The 20,843-nt window shown below is 28.8% G+C and overlaps 1 protein-coding gene across 1 annotated transcript in view; it reads right to left on the bottom strand.

Annotated features, from left to right (window-relative positions):
* The window catches only part of LOC107454703 (cAMP-dependent protein kinase catalytic subunit 1-like), a gene marked incomplete at its 3' end in the record, with an annotated part of 216,346 nt that extends 214,674 nt beyond the window's left edge, over nucleotides 1-1,672 (bottom strand). Inside the window, 1 exon segment of the mRNA XM_071183343.1 lies at nucleotides 1,536-1,672.
* Between the last annotated feature and the right edge of the window lie 19,171 nt (nucleotides 1,673-20,843).

Below are 20,843 nucleotides of genomic sequence, written 5' to 3'. Positions count from 1 at the left end.
GATCACATCATTGGGAGGCGAACGCTCTATTCCCTGAGCCACCGCGACTCTAGTCAGCTACTTTATTCGATATGTTTAGTAAACAGTGATATATAGTGACCCTTAGATCCCATTTAAGGTTGATCACTGCACAAAAATTTTTTTTTAAATATATCGTTTATTTCCAAAACTATTTCATGATTTTCATTTATTTAATTTGCGATTAATTCCAAAGTTCCGTTATCCTACAACGCAATGAGAAATATAAAATTATTATAAATAAACAACTTAAGTTCGTGTAAGTAATTTTGCAAAAATAAAAATATCTTTTGAGAAAAATACTCTTATTATCATTGCCTTTTAACTTTCCACTTCTGTATGAATCTGCATTCTTTTCTATGACATAAGCCGATTTCTTCACAGATTAAAATGAGAAAAGAAGCATATAAAAAAACTTTGATGGATTTAGCTTCGAAACTAGTTAAAAATGCAACTAGTTAAAAAGTCGTTAACTAGTTAACTAGTCGAAACTAGTTAAAAATGCTCGAGATAAAAATGCGAGCTCTTAGCAATGTCATTATAGAATAGTGATAAATGTATTGAAGAAATATTATAATAGTAAAATAATATTATTTTTCCATTGCTGGAACCTCTAATCTAAAAAATTATTTTGGTAATAAAATAATTATCAAATTACAACAAATTACAAATTAATTATCAAACCTTATTTTGATAGAAGTATATTTTTGTCATTAATGATTAATCTTAACTGCAATAAAGGAAATTGCTTTGGGGATAAATACTTGGAACATTTAGTTTAACCCACTGACGGTTGTGTAGGTAAAACTTCGTATTTTAACCTGTAGATTTCTATGCAAATAAAAATTTGCTTTTCTATGTAATTAGATAAGGAAAAGTGCATAGGGGAGAAGCACTCTCCCAATTTTTCCCACCACTTATAGTTAGAAATTAGAAATAATTCCTATAAAATCCCACCACTTATAGTTAGAAATTAGAAATAATTCCTATAAAATCGCACCACTTATAGTTAGAAATTAGAAATAATTCCTATAAAATCCAACCACTTATAGTTAGAAATTAGAAATAATTCCTATAAAATCGCACCACTTATAGTTAGAAATTAATTTTTTTTTTGTTAAGCTATTTTTTGAAGAATAATTCAATTGAATCCGTGTAAATAATTATAAGTAATTAACAAAGCAAATTGAAATCACTCTAAGCAAAATCTGAAGTTTTTTCTCATTTTTGCAAATTAACAAGCTAAACCAAATTTGAAACTAAATATAATTGTAAATATTCTGTAGTTTATTTATTTAAAGGAAGTTTAATTTAATCCAGATATCCATTCTTTAAAATGTTTTAAGAAAAAAAAATTGCTTAAATTTAAAACCATTTTTATCTTAAGAATCTGCCATCGTTGCTTATAATTGGACTGAAAATATAAGATAAATAGTTATGTTTATGTAAAAACAGAAAATAGTTTAATGATGAGTATTTTGTTTTCTACGTGCATTAAAAAATGCATAGTTTCCTACCTGGATAAATTTGTAGCCGTAGAATCTCAGGTAATCCTGGCGCTGCACAGAAAAGCCAACTTTCCTCACAACACTGTCAAGGAGTACCTTATTCTGACAATTGTTGCACTGGGAAAGGTGTTCCCGACACCATCTCCCGACATCACAGATAGAATCGCCAAAATTCCGCCAGGAAACTCGCCAAAAGCCTCCTCTTGGTTAATCAGATTTTAAATGCTTTTTTCCTTTCTCTTGTTCCTTGCTTGGAAAGATGCCGTTATATTTATTCTAGAGTTGCGAAGCTTTGTTTCCATGATTTTGTTTTGGCATGCTTGGTGCTTCTAAGTTAAAATGTGGTATTTTATTCTTGGGGAGAGAAAAATAAAGTAAAATTACAACCGGAAAGATGCGGATTTCGGGAGATAAAGAAGAAAAAAAAAGTAATGAGTTGGAATATTTTGTTTATGTCGGTGGTTTTCCGCTAGCTGCTGTTTTTAGAAAAACTAAAGTAAGGAGAGAAAAGTCTAACTATAAAACTGAAAATGGAATGAGTTCATTAAAATAACGAATCAAAAATTTCGATCGTATGAAAAAAAAATCCAACAGAGAATGGTCACGACTGTAGTTTTAATGAGCTTTTGAAACATACTATTTTAATAATACTTATTATTTGGTGTTAAATTTTTTAAATTTAAATTTAGTTTTTATCTTTTTAATTTCCTTTTATTTATTTTATTTGAGTTTATTTAATGTTATAATGATAAATGATGATTTATTTTAATAAAAGTAAAATATTCATTTTTAAATCCTTATTTTTTGAAATGTACTTCTTTAATGCTTTATTTTTATTTTTAGCATAAGGGAAAAAGAAATCAAACTGAAATTTCAAAACTGTTCGATTGTTTAGTCATTTTCAAAAAATTTTAATGATTCTCTTCTCTAACAGTTGTCTTCTATTGAGACTGTTTCAGTCAACTTTAGTTTTACTTTTCCTAATAAAAATACACTAGCTACCATATTTTAAGGTAAAACCTATCTCCTATGTTTTATTTGAAAGAAGAATAAAAAGAATAAAAGTAAGAACAAGAAACTTGGGGAAAATGTATCATTAAGAAAAGTTCTTTATTTGAATGTGAATGAAAATTTATATAAATGTTTTTTCATGAAAACTTATGTAAATTCAAACACAAAAATTATTTACAACAAAACTACATATGGGCGAGGAGAGTATACCTTCTCAGAAATAAAGCAATACCATTTTATCCGAAAAAATTGTAGTGGAAACATTAAAATGATTTATAATAAGATATGCGTTTACTCATTACCTGCTACATCAGAAAGCCTCCAAACGGTTTTTTATAAGTAACATGCGCAGACTACTTAAAAATTGAGCGAGTTGTGCGCATGAATTCGAATTATTTTTTAAAAGTAATTGAGAGAAATGTATCATATATACTTGAAAATTGAATCTGTAGTGGTTGACAAGTAAATAAGACAAACCAATCATAATAAAAAATTAAACAAATTTTTAGACATACATTTGCTACCACTATATTATTTTTCTAGGTTTCCTATTAAATGCTTCTTTCGTACTTATTTACTTTCATAGTGGTCTGATCGGACTACCTTTACTTACTTTACTTTATTTAAAAACAGCTGGGCACCTGGGCCGCGCAGCGGCCCCTATCCCATTCATCATGAAACTACAAAAATGAGTTAAAAACATTTTGAATATAAGCAGTCGTTGTGGTAGCTTTAGATCGGACTACCTACAGAAAACCGTGTGGAGGTTTTCAGTTATAGGAGGCGTTAGTTTACTGAAATGTACTGGTGGCATCGAGTTTTCATGCTGTCAATTATCAGCAACTGTGACGCCTTTATTATTGGCAATGAATTTCCTTCGAATAATGTTGATTCTATTCTTAGAAAATTAATCATGGTATCTAATGAACTCTCGAATTCAAATTCTAATAATGTGATTGCTGCTTTACTTTATTTTCGCAAAATCAGTCCTCAAATTGCTAACATTTTGAATAAATTCGAGTGAAAAGTCGTTTCCTGCCTTTTACATTTCCCCAATCTTCAAAGTAAATATTTCTAATATTAATAGCTCAAGGATTTATTACATTTCTTGAAATTGTTGTCCTGCGTATGCTGAAAGAACTAAACACACTTTTACCTTAAAGTATATGAGAGATATGTTAAAAATATGTTAAAAATCATTACTATATTCTTCCACCCTACGTAGCTGGAATTCTAATCAATGATTTGTTTTTTTTCCTCTAGAGTCTTTCAGCTTCAGACACTGACTTTCTCGAAATCATTTAATATTTTGAAAAATCTTAACTTAATTATTTTTTCTAACCTGAGGTTCTAATGCTACTCCTTCCACACACCCGTTTCTTACTTTCTTTGTTTGGTGATTTTGTTTAAGCTTCCCTCTTAGTAAAATCACATTTTTAATCCTTATTGCAACTTGTTGGTTACGTGTTTTTTTCTGTCATTTTGTGTTTTGACAATGATTGAAGCTCTTGTTTTCAGAACAGAAACTTTACTATATCTGTTTTTCTACCATTATTTTTGCTTTGTTGGATGTAAATGGTAGATAGTAGTTAGGTGGCGATTAATTATTCATTTTCTTAGCATATTTCCTCATTTTAACTGAAGGAAAACGGATCTAAATTATGATTTCAAATGTTTTAACGATACTGAACTCGGATTGATCAAGCTAAGGTGTCTGTTTTATGCTTATTTTATTATGGTAGTGGGATTTATTTATTGACGTACTTATGTGGGGTAATTTTTTAAAATACTAAGAATGGCTTAAAAACTATTTTCGATTTGAAAAACGGCACAAGTTTGAGAAAAACTGTAAAAGTATGCACCCATTGCTATAACGGGATTCCATCACACTACATCCACGCATCAGAGAGTTATTAGCAAAAAAGCAATTCCGCGCCCTTAGGATTTATTTCAAGTTTAACAATCATACTTTATTGCCAAGAAATATCGTCCTTCCAGCAAACACTTTGAAGCATAGAGGTGGAGAGTTTAAAATCTCAGAGCTTGTCTAATGAAATTTTTGCACTATCTGTTCTTTTATTTGACAAGAGGTATTATTTGTACCAAATTTATTTATTTATTTTTACACATCCAGGGTTATGGTAATTCGAACCCACTATAGTCTATCTACGTAAAGAACTCCCCTCGCCATTTCTGGAGCATTGTCGGTGACTATGGTTGCGAGTTTTAACTATTTTGTGTACTATATAAAACAGTTTTTGGATATAGTTCACGAGAGAAAGAAAATCAGGGTAGAGAGAAATTACTCTCTTTGAATTGCGCTTCGATTTAGTGGCAAAGGGAAATATTTATTTTAGACAAACTATACCTCCATTTTAGATGATGTTTGTCGGAAATGCGAGACTACTTTGTCAAAGGGAGACTAATGTAAAACTAATAATTTCTAAAAATTAAACATTACTATTTCAAGTAGGTATTAACTATTTATTAACTATTTATTGTTACCTATACATATGCAGGCTTGTGTACTTGTGAAGTTGAAGAAAAAATATCTCAAGTTAGGGAAGGGAATGAAAAATTTAACATATTGTAGAGTGGAAGTAGCGGGTTTGGAACCTTTTATTTCCTTTGATATATCTTTGTGATGCCCTTCTCTACCTTGTGCTACATGTTCTTTGACTTGACGAAGGCTTACATACCGAAATTTTTTATAAGCCTCTCTATGTATACAAACAAATAAATATAAATAAATTTAAATAAATTTAAATAAATATAAGTAAATATAAATAAATTTAAATAAATATAAATAAATTTAAATAAATATAAAGAAAATTTTTTATAAGCACATAAGCCTGTACTTATAATAATAATTATAAGCATACTTAAAATAATAATTTAAAAAACTAAAAAAAAATATATAGATAAATATAAAAAAAATAGATATAGACAAATAAATATGAATAAATAAATGTAAATATAAACAAATAAATATAAATAAATAAAGATTAAAAAATAAATATAAATAAATAGCGTTATGATGTCTTTTTCTACCTTGTGCTACATGTTCTTTAACTGGACAAAGGCTTACATGCCGAAATTTTTTATAAGCCTCTCTATGTATACAAACAAATAAATATAAATAAATTTAAATAAATTTAAATAAATATAAGTGAATATAAATAAATTTAAATAAATATAAATAAATTTAAATAAATATATATAAATTTAAATAAATATAAATAAATTTAAATAAATATAAATAAATTTAAATAAATATAAATAAATATAAAAATATATAAATAAATAAATATCTTTGTGAAGTCTTTCTCTACCTTGACTTGACGAAGGCTGATATGCCGAAATTTCTTATAAGCACATAAGTCTATGTATGTATATGAATAAGTAAATAAAAATAAATAAATAAAAACGAACCAATAAATACAAATAAATAAGCATAAATAAAAATAAATTAATTAAAATAAATCGATGCCACCAAGGTTTATCTGGTATTCAAACTCATTATCTCCACGCTTTCATTTTAGGATGTTGAGACAATCTAATGTTGTTCAGTTACTGATTTAGTTCAGTTTTGTCCAGGCATTTGTACCCTTACAAATTCAAATTTTTTACAGTTTTAAAAGCCGAATCTAACTTAGAAATAAGAACAGCGAATTGATGAAAAACAAAGTTAAAGAGTGTTTAGTAAATAAAATAGAGGTTATCAAACTGAACGTTTTTGCTTCATCACAAATTACACCAGTACTTTTTTGTTAAAATTACCTAAGTTTTCCATATTTATCTTTTTTTATTTATTATAATTCATGGATTAATTGGACTCAGACAAATTTTTTGCTACCTTCAGATTTTTTGACATCATCGTTATTTAAAAAGCATACTAAAGAACTTTTTGACGGTAAAAATGATGCCTTTCACGTGCGTCTAGGTCAGGGGTGGCGAACCTTCATACACCAGCGTGCCATTTTCTCTAAAAAATTGCTTAATGAGGTCATAGACGTGCCATCAAATAATTTTGACTTCGTGATTATTGGGAAAATTATAATACTAAATACTATCAACTCAAAACTCTTTATTTAGATTGAAAAAAATACATTTTGCAATGTCTCAGTTATACAAGTATTTAAACTTAAAGTAACATCAATGTGACTTCTGTTGTTGCAGATTAGATGACCAATAACTTATATTAGGTTCTAAGATGTTAGTTTAAGCAGGACTGTTTATTTTTTTTTTGTTAGTTATTTATCGTTAGCTTGTTTTTTACAGTTATTAACTGTTTTTTAGTATTAATTTTTAATTTTTTTAATAATAATTGTTTAATATTTTGTTTGTTTTTTGTGAATTTTAATTTAATTGTTACATATGCTTCATAGCGTAACAACAATTGTGATCGGTTGAGTGCCCAAAATATTGTGTCGCGTGCCATAAATGGCACGCGTGCCACTGGTTCGCCATCCCTGGTCTAGGTAATTGCGAAGATTTTTATACTTGAAAATCATTAGGTGCTTTAAATTCTTTGAAAATATAAATCCACAAATTTCCAGAATATTTTGTGTTGATTCAACATATTCTCGAAGGAATGCTCTTCGTCATTAAAGAGCTGCAAAGTTTTCTTTGATTTTTAAAAGTACCCTAAAACTTCATTTCCTTAAACGAAAGTTTTGCATATTGGGGCTTGAAGATTCGCGGTAAAATGGCCTCACAACTGCCAAAATTGTCAACATTTCAATTCGTTTTGTAACTTTAAATATTAAAAATGTATTCTAATTTTTAAAAAAATTGCTAGGCAAAATAAATTTATTAAATTTGCAATTCGGAGTATTTCAATTGTAAAACCTGATTGGATACTTTTTCAGAGATACTCTGTCATTTCCGTTCCTTGTATGAAACAATATCCAACAAAATTTACACATAGGCATGTTTTATTCTTCGTTGTATTTTCATTGGATCTCAATAATCATTTAAAGCTTACTAGTGTTTATTTGCAGTGTAATTCACGACGCAGTTTCTAACTGGAAATGAAGAGGGGCACCATTTGAAAAACTAAATGTTTGTCGCTGTTAGGTTGCATACAGATGCCTTATTTATGCCTTTTTAATCCTCGTGGTTTCTTAAATTACTAATCAACTATTTTAAGCATTCAACATTGCTTCTATTTTTCCCCTCCAAATGAAATCCTCAATTATCGATTTTTTTTCTTAAAATTCACTATCAATTTTTATGAATAATTAGTTATCCCCCAATTTACTATTTACAGTTATGTAAAAATTATTTTTAAAAAAAGCTCCAATGAATTTATAGTTTAGGGGCAGTGCATGAAAAGTTTTTTTTTAATATTTGAATTACTTTTGGTTTAATGTATCGTCTTAAATACAAAATAATTTGTAGAAGAGATCACTCACGGCTTCCCGCAAAAATGTTTTTTTTTCTAAATTTCATAATTGATTTAAAAACGTTAAAAAAATATTGTAAAGTTATAATTTGTGAACATATTATATAGCGTGCAATAAGCATTCAAAAACGATATTTTTTTCTTTACAATTAGTTTAACAAATAAATTTATTTTTTTGAGCCAAATTAAAAAAAAAAAGAAAAGTGAATTAATTTTTCAGTATTTTTAATTAATTTTAATTTAATTTTTAATTATTTTATATTATTTAAAGAAATATGTTCTAAAGGATGACTGAAAATTAAGATTATTACCGGGTTTCTTCTAAATTTTATTCCTTAAACAAAACAAGCTAGAAAAAACAATGTCCAAACCTGTCGAATAGTGGTAAACATTCTAGTCATTAAAAATAGCTTATAAAATTGCATGGAGCAAAATATTCTTCTGGAGGCAAAGAGAACTGCATGGAAAAATGTTCTGGAGAAGACCTAGACTATCACCTCTTAGAAGAGAGAAGGCCTTCGCACGGATCACATTAGAAGTCTGAAGAAACGAACATAAACTCCGCAATGATGGAAAAATAAGAAAGATGTCACATCCTTCGGACTGCTAAACTGCACAGTGGGGGTTACTATGAAAACGTTCGGACAACTAAAAAATTGAATTTTTCATTTATGGTAACTCGTGCGAATGCCTCCTCTCTTCTAGGAGGGGTTTCCAAGGCCCACAGTGGGCTGTTGTGTTAATGAAAATGATGAAAAAAATACTCTTTGTTATAATTATTCAACTGGTTAACTATGAAACAAATAAGTAAAACAATAATTTGTGTCCGGTTAAATTAAGTTTGCTGAAAGCTATCCAAAAATTAAAAATGAAACTCTAAAATTAGTTCCAAGTAAAGTTCATAGGGTTTTGTACTATCGAACACCATTAGTAACTGTTTAGTACTGTTAAAATAAATTATTCAACAAATTCTATTTATTTAAAATATTTTTTTTATAAATTTTATAGTTGTTAAATATACTACACTACGCTTTTTCGGAAAGATTAATAGAAGTGTTTCATTATTGATGATAAATTAAAATACCACATTAGTAGGAGATATAGTTTTCTGAACTAAATTAAAAGTTAAAAGGGGACAATACAGAAAAAAAAAATTAAAAAATTTGAAAAAAATTATTGCCTTTTTTTTATAGTTTATCACTTTAAAATTATTTTACTAAAATATTGAATTGATTTTCGTAAAAATGTAAAAGTTACATCATAATGTGTTGATGGATTTGTTTACTCCTTTCAAAAAGCTTTAGTAAAACACTATCATTTAACTATTTTATTTAAATAATTTATTTAAATTGTGTAAGAAAATTAATTAATGGCATCGTCAATATAAATGGTTGAAATTGTGACTTATTCAGCCGAAAAATTTTTTAATGAAGGTTGCAAAGAGTTAATGACAGTTTTGAAACAATTAGAAATAAATGTAGGCCCAACAGCCAATGAATATGCTCAAAATGAAGATGATCGCAGAATTTCGGCTTCTACTCCAAAAATATACGAGGAGTGACAAAGGGTAGATCGACGAGAAAAAGTTCTAAACTAGCACTTGAAAGTGGTGAAAATGATGAAGAAGAAGCATCTTATGGACTTTTTATAGATACAATATAGTTTGGTCCGAAATTTTATATATTTATGTGAATTTTTATTCATAAGACTTTCAACGCAATTTTCTCAAAACTATGCTTCTCTTACTTGCAGTATCTCTAACTAGTGCAATTTTCGCTTATATTTACTTAAAAGTTTGACACAATGTTCATGATAAATATAGTTTTCGTTGCTCGTAGGGATTTTTTAATTGAGTTAAATGGTTTCGTGTAATCTTAGAAAATGTAACTTATATTATGTCATTTTTTGAGTTTCTTTTCACAATACCGCAATTTTCAGAAAAAAATTTTATTTTTTAAAAAATCCTGCGTGCAATGAAAACTACATTCATGTAGTTTAAAAAAACTGAAACAAATTTGGATGATTTTTTTCATCTTATGATTACAGCAAGTTATGGATAATTGAAAAACTAAGATGTATCATAAAAACACAAATTTTTTTTTAGATATTTTTGCATTTGTAATATCATAAAATAAAGATTAAAATAAGTTCAGTATGATAAAAAAATGTATTAAGTTAAATTTATCACAATCGATGCAAAATTCATTCAAATTCATAACAGGCTTCGACTGCGTTGCTCTCTTTTAAAAATATTTACTCTTCAGACAAAAAGTCATTCAAAAATTTCTGTTGCAGCACTGACTTACTTACTAGAAAAGTATACTTCTCCTAAATTTTCCGGTTAATTTACATTTGCGTGCATGCCTATAACACCACTTACGTGACAACGCTTTATTCTCATGTATTAAGATTCAGACACTTAAAAATGTAAACTGTTATGATCAAACAAGCTGGCTATTTAAATGGGGACTATTTACTTAACGTTTTGCTACTTTTCTATCCTAGGAAAGTCTGCGTTACACTTGGCATCTCAAATAAATATTTAACTTCATGAATTTGTAGAAAATTAAAAGCAACTACTTCTACTTACGAATTTTATTCTTAAATTTTGTAACAAAAATTTTAATATTTAGAAATTATAACATTTTAAGCTTCAACATTAGCATTCTTTTGCAGTTTTTACATGAGAGATATATTGAGAATGTTTAATAAATAGTAAGTTATAATTCGAACAAAGCATAATTTAGTTCAATGTACAATTTTATTTTAATTTAATTTAAATACTGATAAGGAAAGAATCAAAATTATTGTAATATAAAAGTGTGACGCGCCTCTTACATTTAATATGCACCCGTAGTGTCCCATGTAAATAAAACTGATTTTTTAAATACTGTTATTATTTATATTCTGAAATAATATCTATAAAACATTTTGCCTATTTTGCATTGGCTTTAGAAAGATAAATTATTGCAAATGTATAACAAGGAAAAATATTTGCAAAGATTTGCAGAAATTTCACGTAATGCTCGACAAATAATATAGTTGAAAAAATCACGTTTGAGATTTGTATAAAAATAATAATTTCAAACGACTTCTCGTTAGAGTTCGAATTCATGAAAAATACTTGTAAAATGTAAAATTACGAAGAAACTTATGAACTCCTTACTTAATACAATAAAATTGTTATTCTAATTTTGCAATTAAATCTTTTAAATTTAGACTTTCAAAATTAATTCCGATTCAGAAAAGTTTTGGAGGGTGTTTTGTAGTCAAGAAATTTCTAAAAAATCGAATTTTTTTTAATTGCATATTTCGACATTTAATACTATGGAGTTTATATGGGCGAAATTGTTTTGCCCGAAAACTATTTGATGTACATAGTTGAAAAAGCCGAATATCGGGCCGGCTGTTCAGCGTCATCGAGATCTTACGGATTGCACTGCAAGCAATCAGGTCTATTTACGAAGACTTGTTAAATAACAATTTATAGGAAAGATGTGTTGCAGTTAAAGCAATTACTATTAGCTTCTTTCACTTATTTGGACGTTTTCTCCTAAACACTTCAATTACGGTAAAGATATGGTCGAAATTGCCAATTATTTGGCTTTGGTGATTTTCTACTAAACAATTTTATGGATATTGAAAGTATGATGATATTCGAATTGGCAACACACACGATCTGCATTGCACCTTTTGCACAACGTTTTGCAGGCGCAATGCACAACGTTTTGCAAAAGGTGCAATGCACAACGTTTTGCAAAAGATGCAATGCAGATCACCTAGAACACTCAGAGCACCACACATCTATCCCCAGCAAAGAGAAGCTATTAGACAATCTAACGTCTTTTAAGACTCATTCTCTTTTTTTGTAGTTAGTCACAATTATAATGCAAGCTTTTAATTCTTTTAAAATTTATTACCTGAACGAAAAAAAGTCGAAAACCATATTTTTCTTAATTTAAAAAAATGCCAAACAGAAGAGTGAGTCATTTAAAGTCGCTGGATTAGAAAATCACGGCAAGCAAACGAAATCTATGAGTTCGAGCTAGGAATACAGAGGTCCAGAGATCGCCGATTAATGGAACGACGGTTAATGGTAATGGAATGGTATGGAAAAATTTTAAACTTGATTTCCAAAAATTATGTTTCTTTTGGGGGGAGGGGGGCGTTTGAAGTACAGAAAAGCTACTCAAATGATTTTGATGTCGGTTTGAAACTTTTTGGAGAATTGATGAAAACCAACAAAAATTGAAACTTTAAAAAATTCAATTCTTTTATAAACATTTAAATGACAAAAAAAAAGTCAATTTTTGTTATATTTTTTTCAATGACCATAGTTTGTTTTTGGTTCTAACATAATTGTTAATTTGTATCAGATTGTACACTGCTAGAAATTTCTCTGAAAAAATGGTTAAATAACAATTTATTTAATTGTTATTTCACCATATTCAAATGAAACAGATGGTATTCAGACTGTTAATTGTGCAAAAAACCGTTTATTAACTGCTTTCACCTAATACGGTTAAGCAACCGGAAATTTATCTCACCTACTAGGTCCGCCTAATGAAGCCCCTTTGTTTCTTGCAGATGAGTACGTAATAGCCGAGAAAGCTAATCTGTCAATCTCATGACCACCAGAAAGGAGGTTCGAGTCCTAGCGTTGACACCGCAATATTTCCTCCATTCCACTCAACACATGAAGAGTTTCCAGTGTCTTGCACTCTCCAATTTGTAACCCTGATATATTAAAATACAATTCTCTCATTCCCGCATAGATTTCAGCTGTTAAACCATCTCAAATGTCCTGTTAAATTGCTTTTTTATGGTTTTGAAACCATACCAGTTGTAAATGGTTAAAAAAATTTACTTACTGTAAACTTTACGGTCAATTTGATGGACAGACTGCTGCTGGTTATTTTACCATAATTTTAGAATGAAAATTCTAACAGTCTACAGTAAGAAGAATGAACTATGTATGTCCATGAGTGCTCGGCGTGCACTGACATCTTCCCCATCACTTTTATATGTAAATTTATAATTATTTCGAGCTGGAAAATTTTACAATGTAACTGAAAGGTGACAAAATAAAACCAAGAAATCATTATATAACTTTTCCTTTTATTTCACTAATCACTAAAAAGTTTTTAAAAATGAGGCTTAAATCGGACCACTAGACCGAAAAACTCTTTTAAGTAACCTATTGAGGCCAACAATGCTCTCCGTCTGCAAAAAATATTGAACTTGGAGACCTTTTAGAGGTAAATATTGCAGTTTTTTAATTATTAATGTCTTGATAATTGCTACAAAAACGTCAAAATAAATTTTGTATACAATTTCGAAACCTATCTGTACTATCTGTAACACAGATTCAGCTTAGTTGATACATATATAAGAAACGAAGTGGTCTTTATATCATACAAAAATCCAATTTAAAACAAGATTACATAGAAAATTTTCTCTATAAAGAAAAGCTTACATAATCCATAAATAGCAACAACAACAAAAAAATAATCAAGGAACAATATTCTTTTATTTTCGTAAAAAATTCCCCCAAAAATCTTTTTGCTATTCCATTTTTCCTAGCTTGAACTTTTACTTGATTCAAAATATCATCCGCTATATTTATATGAAAATGTTTAAAAATAACTTGTAGGGAAATGTCTGTTTCTTGCTTGATAAGAGAATTAGGAACTCTTAGAAATCAATATGAAGAAGAATGTGATATAAAAGTAATTCGAAACGCTCGCGAAATTCTGCAAAATATTTAATATAGAGGATAAACATCGTATATTCTTAGCTTTTTAGAATAACGCAGTAACTGACATTTTGAAGTTTAACAGAAAATCATGTTAGGATATTTTAAAACATATTTTTTTCTATATTGTGTGATGATTTAGTTCTTGGATCCAAAACTAATCAGTTTTTAAGTTGTCAGATCATTCGCCGATTTTGTGAGAAGACAAATTATTAATTTAATACAACTCAGTTTTGCAACAAAAAAAAAAAAACTTAAAAAAAATAAATGTTGCTTAGTTTTTTTTCCTCCAAAATTAGCAGACATAATTAAAATTCAAAGTTCATATACTTTGCTGAATAATCAAGAATTCGATAAGATATGCATACATATCTAGTTTTAAAATTGAAGATAAAGAAAATTATTGTCCACATATAATCATGTGTGTGAAAGTTTTTCCAATAATAATTTTTGAAATGAAGGATGTTTATGAAAAGCATCGATAAAAAAGCATATTTACTAAAATACAGTTCAGAAAAAGTAATGTTTTAAGTATAAAATTAAATATACAAAGTGAAAATTTTTTACTAAGCTGTGCATTGCAAACTAAAATTATTTCATAACTGAATGAAGTATAACTTATTTTATTTCGAATATTAAATCTGCAGATATTTTACAATTCCAAGCTAATTTTGCATTCACATTTTCAGAGATTGATAAAAATCATAATTAAACATAAATTTCAGGTATAGTTTGTTTACGTACAATCAGCATCTCTATGGCAATGGACAATAAATGCAATAAAGAACGGAAAAAATTTCAACAGTTGAATACATTTAAGTAATTAATCCCTAGAAACTGGAGTGGCAATGTATCACTTGATTTAAAACTTCATTCTCTTAAAAAAATATACAAATTGTAAATAACAGTCGACATGTTTCAAGCTCTCGAAACAAGCGCAGAAGTGAGACGAAACAAAAGTGATTTGAAATATAAAACGTAAAGTTGCCAACGAGAAATGGAAAAATAAAGGTGGGCAAATCAGGGTAAAATGCATTTCCACGCGCTATGGAAATATTTTACGATTTATATTTCAAATCACTTTCGTTTCTTCGCATTCACGTCTGGCAAGTCTTGATGCTGTTGTTCATTTACGTCGCATTAGAGCTGCACAATGGACTATTGGCGACGGTCTGGGAAACATCCCTGAGGATGATCCGAAGACATACCATCACAATTTTGATCCTCTGCAGAGGGGATGGCACCCCCGCTTCGGTAGCCCAACGACCTGCACGCGAAGTCGAGCACTTTACGGTAGAACAGTTTAACGAGGACCAATACCGCACACCCTCGGTCCCTACGCAGGCTGATCCAAGTGGTCACCCACCCGCACACTGACCGTAGCCAGTGATGCTTGACATCGGTGACCTGCTGGAAACCGTGTCTTAACGATCAGTTCACTGCGGGACCTGGCAAGTCTTGAAATTGGGCTCTTGTTTTGAGTGCTTGAAACATGTTGACTTTCATTTCCAATTTGTTTACTTTTGAAGGGAATGAAGTTTTTAATCAATTTGAACAGAATGATTGGATTTCATTTAATTTTGAAGAAAGCAATTAAAGAACCTTGTATTAGAAAGCATAAGTATGCAACGTTATCAAATTAATACAGTGCATAGTAATGTAAAAAAAAAAATTGCGAGAAGTTGTTTTGAAAAATTCTGAGACATATATCTCATCGAAACTAACTGAAAGAGAAAAGAAAAACAATGATATTTTAAAATTTTTATAATATAAGTAATGTTATTTTTTTCCTAAACTAATTATGGATGTAGCAACTGTCAAGCGAAAGCGGTAGTATTAACGAGATCTCAATAAACAGTGAAGAGTGTCAGTTATTTTCCCCTACTCCTTTGCTACCTTGAGTTATGATCTACAAATCTCCCACCTGTCGGAAAATAAATTTTATCATCAATTTTTTGAAGGCCTGTTCTTGTCATGATTTGCAACTTAAAGTTGGAGACGAAAAGTAATATTTTTTCCCCTGACGCGTCAACGTTTCTCACTTGACACTGAAAGAACAGAGATTTCTCTCACAACTGAAACGAAAAAAAAAAAAGAAAAAAAAAATTGTAAGATTTTACATTCATATACTCTAAACCAGCGGTTCCCAAGCGGTGTTCCGTGGAGCCCCGGGGTTCCGCGAAAGGGTCTCAGGGATTCCGAGTATTAATAATTTTTTTTTAACTAGTTATAATTTTCGAAGCCATTAATTAAATTTTTAAGTATCCAATTAATAATTTTATGAATATTTCCTTTTATGAATATTTCCTTTTATGAATATTTCCGTTATTTTTATGAAATTCTTTGATTGAAATGCTTGTAATGAAAGAAGTTTCAAAACAATGTTTTTTTTTTCCTTATAGCAATATAATGAAATAATTATGAAAAAGATATATGCATTTGTGATCATTTGTGTGAAAGCAGATCACCGAAGTCAAGCATCACTGGCTACGGTCAGTGTGCGGGTGGGTGACCACTTGGATCAGCCTGCGTAGGGACCGAGGGTGTGCGGTATTGGTCCTCGTTAAACTGTTCTACCGTAAAGTGCTCGACTTCGCGTGCAGGTCGTCGGGCTATCGAAGCGGGGGTGCCATCCCCTCTGCAGAGGATCAAAATTGTGATGGCATGTCTTCGGATCATCCTCAGGGATGTTTCCCAGACCGTCGCCAATAGCCCATTGTGCAGCTCTAGTGCGACGTAAATGAACAACAACAACAGCATTTGTGAAAAATTCCATTAGTATTTTGCATCGAATAAAAATAACCAAATTCAAAACTGACGAAGTATGTTTCCCTAATAACCATTCTACAAACTAATATAACTTTATTGGGAGCAAAAACAAACACATAAATACAAAGAATATAAATTCGTCGTCAAGAGGAAAATCCTGTCCAGGCGACAAAGAAAAGTAATACAATAAATTTAAATTAAAAATTTAAGAAAAAAAAGGGGGTATTACAATCATAAATTATTTTGCTCATCATAAGACATCATATATTGTTGAACACTGTAATAATAGAAAAAAAAAATACATGAAACTATATAAAAAAAAAATAACAAAGGTAACATAAGAAATTCATTTGGATTGGTACAAGACTGGTATAAAAAATCAAATGCTTCCTTTAAAGTGAAAAATAGAGATCTAAATCGTCAATGTTCATCATAAATTGAAATAAAGCACGCTTAAAAGAAGAATATATTCGGATGTTTTGCAACTGGAATGGTAATTTATTATATAATTTAGGTGCTAAGTAATTCTTAACGTTTATTTTCCTCCTTTTTCATTTTTATTTTAATAGAAACCATATTTCGCCACATTCATTTCCAGTTTATGCATGCACTAAAATCAAATTGAGAACTAGACCTGTGAATTCATAAGTATAACGTGAAACCTTATTGTAAGACTTAATAAAACTATAAGATGAAAAAATTTCATTCATTTATTCACTAAATATTTTCCAAATTATTAATGAAATTAAATCATTACATATTTTCAAAATAATTAGTTTCTCGTTAATTAATGTATTCACAATTGCGGATGAAATTTGTTCATTAAATCTCAAATTTTTGCCAAAAGAAGGTCGATCTTTTAGGGTTCCACAACCAAAAAAAATTGAGAATCGCTATTTACGAATAAAATCCCAAACAATTATATTTTAGCTTATTAAAATTTTAAAAAATGAAAGAAATATTAATCTGTAATTTAAAAAAAACTAAGTTTAAACACTATTATCAACTATTCCTTTCTTAATGTGTGAACTGAAAAATATATCAAGAAATAATAACTCAAACTTTTTTAGACTTAATATTTCTTACTATTAACATTCAATTAACTCTCACAACCCAAGTGATATTATTTGAAATCATGATGTTCTCGATTTTATTTTCCCCACAACTTCAAAACTTCAACCAAATAATTTTTATCAACATATTTGCCTGACTTATTGTCAGCTGTTTATAAATTTGAATATTTTCCTTTCTTTTATTATTATATTTCATATCGATTCGATATGGATTAATTCTAGATATCAGCAGTTCGTTAGCGTGCTGTATTAAAGGGAATTTTTTAAATAAACATTATACTTTACATTATTTTATAAAAATACAAATGTAACGTACATACATCTTGTAGTATTGAGTGTTATAGTAGAATACCATATAGTTACAACAAAGGGAAAGGACAGGCAGTGATGAGATCTTAGCTTTACTACACTAAGATGTTAACTTAACTGCACAAAGATGTTAACTTAACTACACTAAGATGTTAACTTTTCAATTTATAAAGTTATGAAAAAATATATAGTAAGTTCAACCAAATAGGCTTCAATTCTTGCTGTAGTTTTTAAAAAATACATTGTTTTAAAATAGCGCATTTTATTTTTTTTAACCACAACCTGATCATTTTACACTTAGTTTAATTTGATCAGGTTAAGGATTAATTCATTTAAGTTTGTATACGTATGCAATATGTATGTATAAATGCATGCATATAAATTATTTATACAACTAAAGGCGAAATAATCCGCATTAGGAATAAGTTTTAAGCATATTAAGTACTTAATCTAGTCTTTGGACTATAAGTATCACTAAAAATACCAAATCTTACATTCAAACTATTTAATTCATATTTTATTGCCATAGGAGTACATAGAACTATCACCGTAGCCACTATGCCTTACTTCGCACCAATACCAAAATGTGATCAAGCATCGACTAATATTACTTAGGGCTTCACTTTTAAAGGCACTGCACATTGATCAAAATAAAATCGTATGGCATTGCATATTGACCAAACAGTACAACAAAAAATATTTATAACATTATTATGTAATTTTAACCAACAAATCAGACATTGCGAGAAAATAATTAAACAGGTTTTAAAAAAAAGAAAAATTAAAAAAACAACTTGCAGATAACACTGACAACATCCTGGGAGCTAATTTAAAAAACTTGCTGCCTTTAACTACTCGTTCCTTTTTTCTTTTCTTTTTGTCTTCTTCTTCTTTTGCAATTTTTCTTTTGACTATAGCTGATTACATTTATAAGGCAAGCTTTTATGTATTTTTAAATTCATTACCTGAAGTAAAAAAATTCAAGAATCAAGTTTTTATTTCTTTAATAAAATGCCGAACTGGAGAGAGGGTCATTAAAGACCGCTGAAATCGCACCCAGGATGACTGATTTTCTCCAAGCATAATGACAGGCAAATGCGTTTATCTCAAAATCAGATTTTTTTCACACTTCATACCACCTTAAGCACGATATCTCATATTGTTTTTAAAATAATTGTTTAAATTTTTCGTGAGTATTTATGATTATAGCACACATATTTTGAACTGTAGAGTAAGAGAAAGTAGAAACTCATTTTTAATGCATATTTTTTGCTAAAACATGTGAGGAAATTCTTAAAAATTTGCTTCTTCGACTACATTGAGCCTTAATTCAGTATGTACACTTACTTTTAAGATAATAGTTCAAAACATAACTCGTAATCTTCTAAATAAAGTCCTCAATGGAATTTTTTGTTTTGGGTGAAGGATTTTTTTTTTTTTACAGTGCTTAGCGTATATGCAAAAAATTGTCTTATATTTACCTAAAAATGGCTATTTAAAAAAAATTTTTTTTTGCTAGTTCTACAAGTTTTTACGCATAATAAAACATATGAACTAATCTTTTTTAAATTTTATATTAATATTTACAAAAAAAAAAGTTGTCAAAACTAGTCGGATACTTTAGGAGAAAATATTTTGGAATAGATCCAACTGTTTTATTAGATAAACACTGTTAAGAAATTAGTTCGTTCTTTTAATATTATGGTTAAGGGAAAAGTAGTATCGCTGATATTATTTTCTTCTCACATAAAAATATGACAGAACAAGATATCATTAAGAGAAAACAGAGAAAAATGCATCCAAACTTTATTGCATCCATCTTTTCTTTTCTTTTCAAGAAAAATTGCTGCTTTTTCTTTCTATAAAACGTAGTTACTTGATAGAAATGTAAATCGATAAACTGCCACAAGGGTTGATTCGTTGTTGGAATTCTTCTCAATCTTTAAGGCTATGAAAACTTATTTAGATAAGATTTTTCGAAGAATAAATTTTTCCTGTCTAGCACGCACGAATCTAGGATAAAGCGAATGTTAATATTTGTTGAGATGGAAATATATATATAATAAATTTTTAACATTTGATTGACGAGTATGATATATTTGTTACTTTACTTCCTATTTTAGGGTTTGTTCATGTCGTTTTTGTCATTGTTGCAATTGTGAATTGATTTTTCTAAGGATTTCGAACCAGTATTAGTCAACTATAATTAAATGTGATAATTACCAATTAGGAGGCTAATTCGTGTGGTAAGATATTTAGTTTCTGTCGTATAACTTCTATTGTGATTTTTTTTAACTCTGTTGCAAGTTTTATTGTGAATTTGCATGAAAAAAAACTACACATAAACTAAAATATGTCTATTATTATGTATAATATTAAGCACAATGATTTTCATGCTTCAGTTTTTTTTTTTTTTTTTGTGTATAAATCTTAGAATGAAAACTATATGATCGAATTTTCCCAGTTCCATACTGGTGTGAATATCTGAACAAGATGAATAGTAAAAGCAGATGTAAATTCTAAATAATTTTTAACAGAGCTCACATCTATGCTTCAATTTCTAAAAAAAAAAAAATGTTTAATGCCCGAGATCTTAAAATGTTGAAATAATTGTATAATTGTAAAAACACTCAGCATTCCAAAATGTCTTAGCTAAGTCACAAGTCAAATGATGAACAGAAAAATAGAGGAACTTCTATTAGAAAGGCTTAATACAAGATACACGAATGTCGATGCGAGAAAAGATTACCTTTAAATACAAGTGTAAGAGGAATATATACTAAAACTATACGATCGAATTTTCCCAGTTCCATAATGATGTAAATATCTGAACAAAATAAATATTGAAAGCATATGTAAATTCTAAATATTTTTTAACTAAACTTATTTTTATGTTTCAATGTCTAAAAGAAATAATGCTTGAGACCTTAAAATGTTGAAATAATTGTATTATTATAAAAACACTCACCATTACTAGATGTCTCACATGGGAG

The sequence above is a fragment of the Parasteatoda tepidariorum genome, chromosome 7, assembly GCF_043381705.1.
Source record: "Parasteatoda tepidariorum isolate YZ-2023 chromosome 7, CAS_Ptep_4.0, whole genome shotgun sequence".
NCBI classification, from domain to species: Eukaryota; Metazoa; Arthropoda; class Arachnida; order Araneae; family Theridiidae; genus Parasteatoda; species Parasteatoda tepidariorum.
The sequence above is the reverse complement of the archived record's forward strand: the minus strand, read 5'-3'. Positions and strand labels throughout refer to the sequence as shown.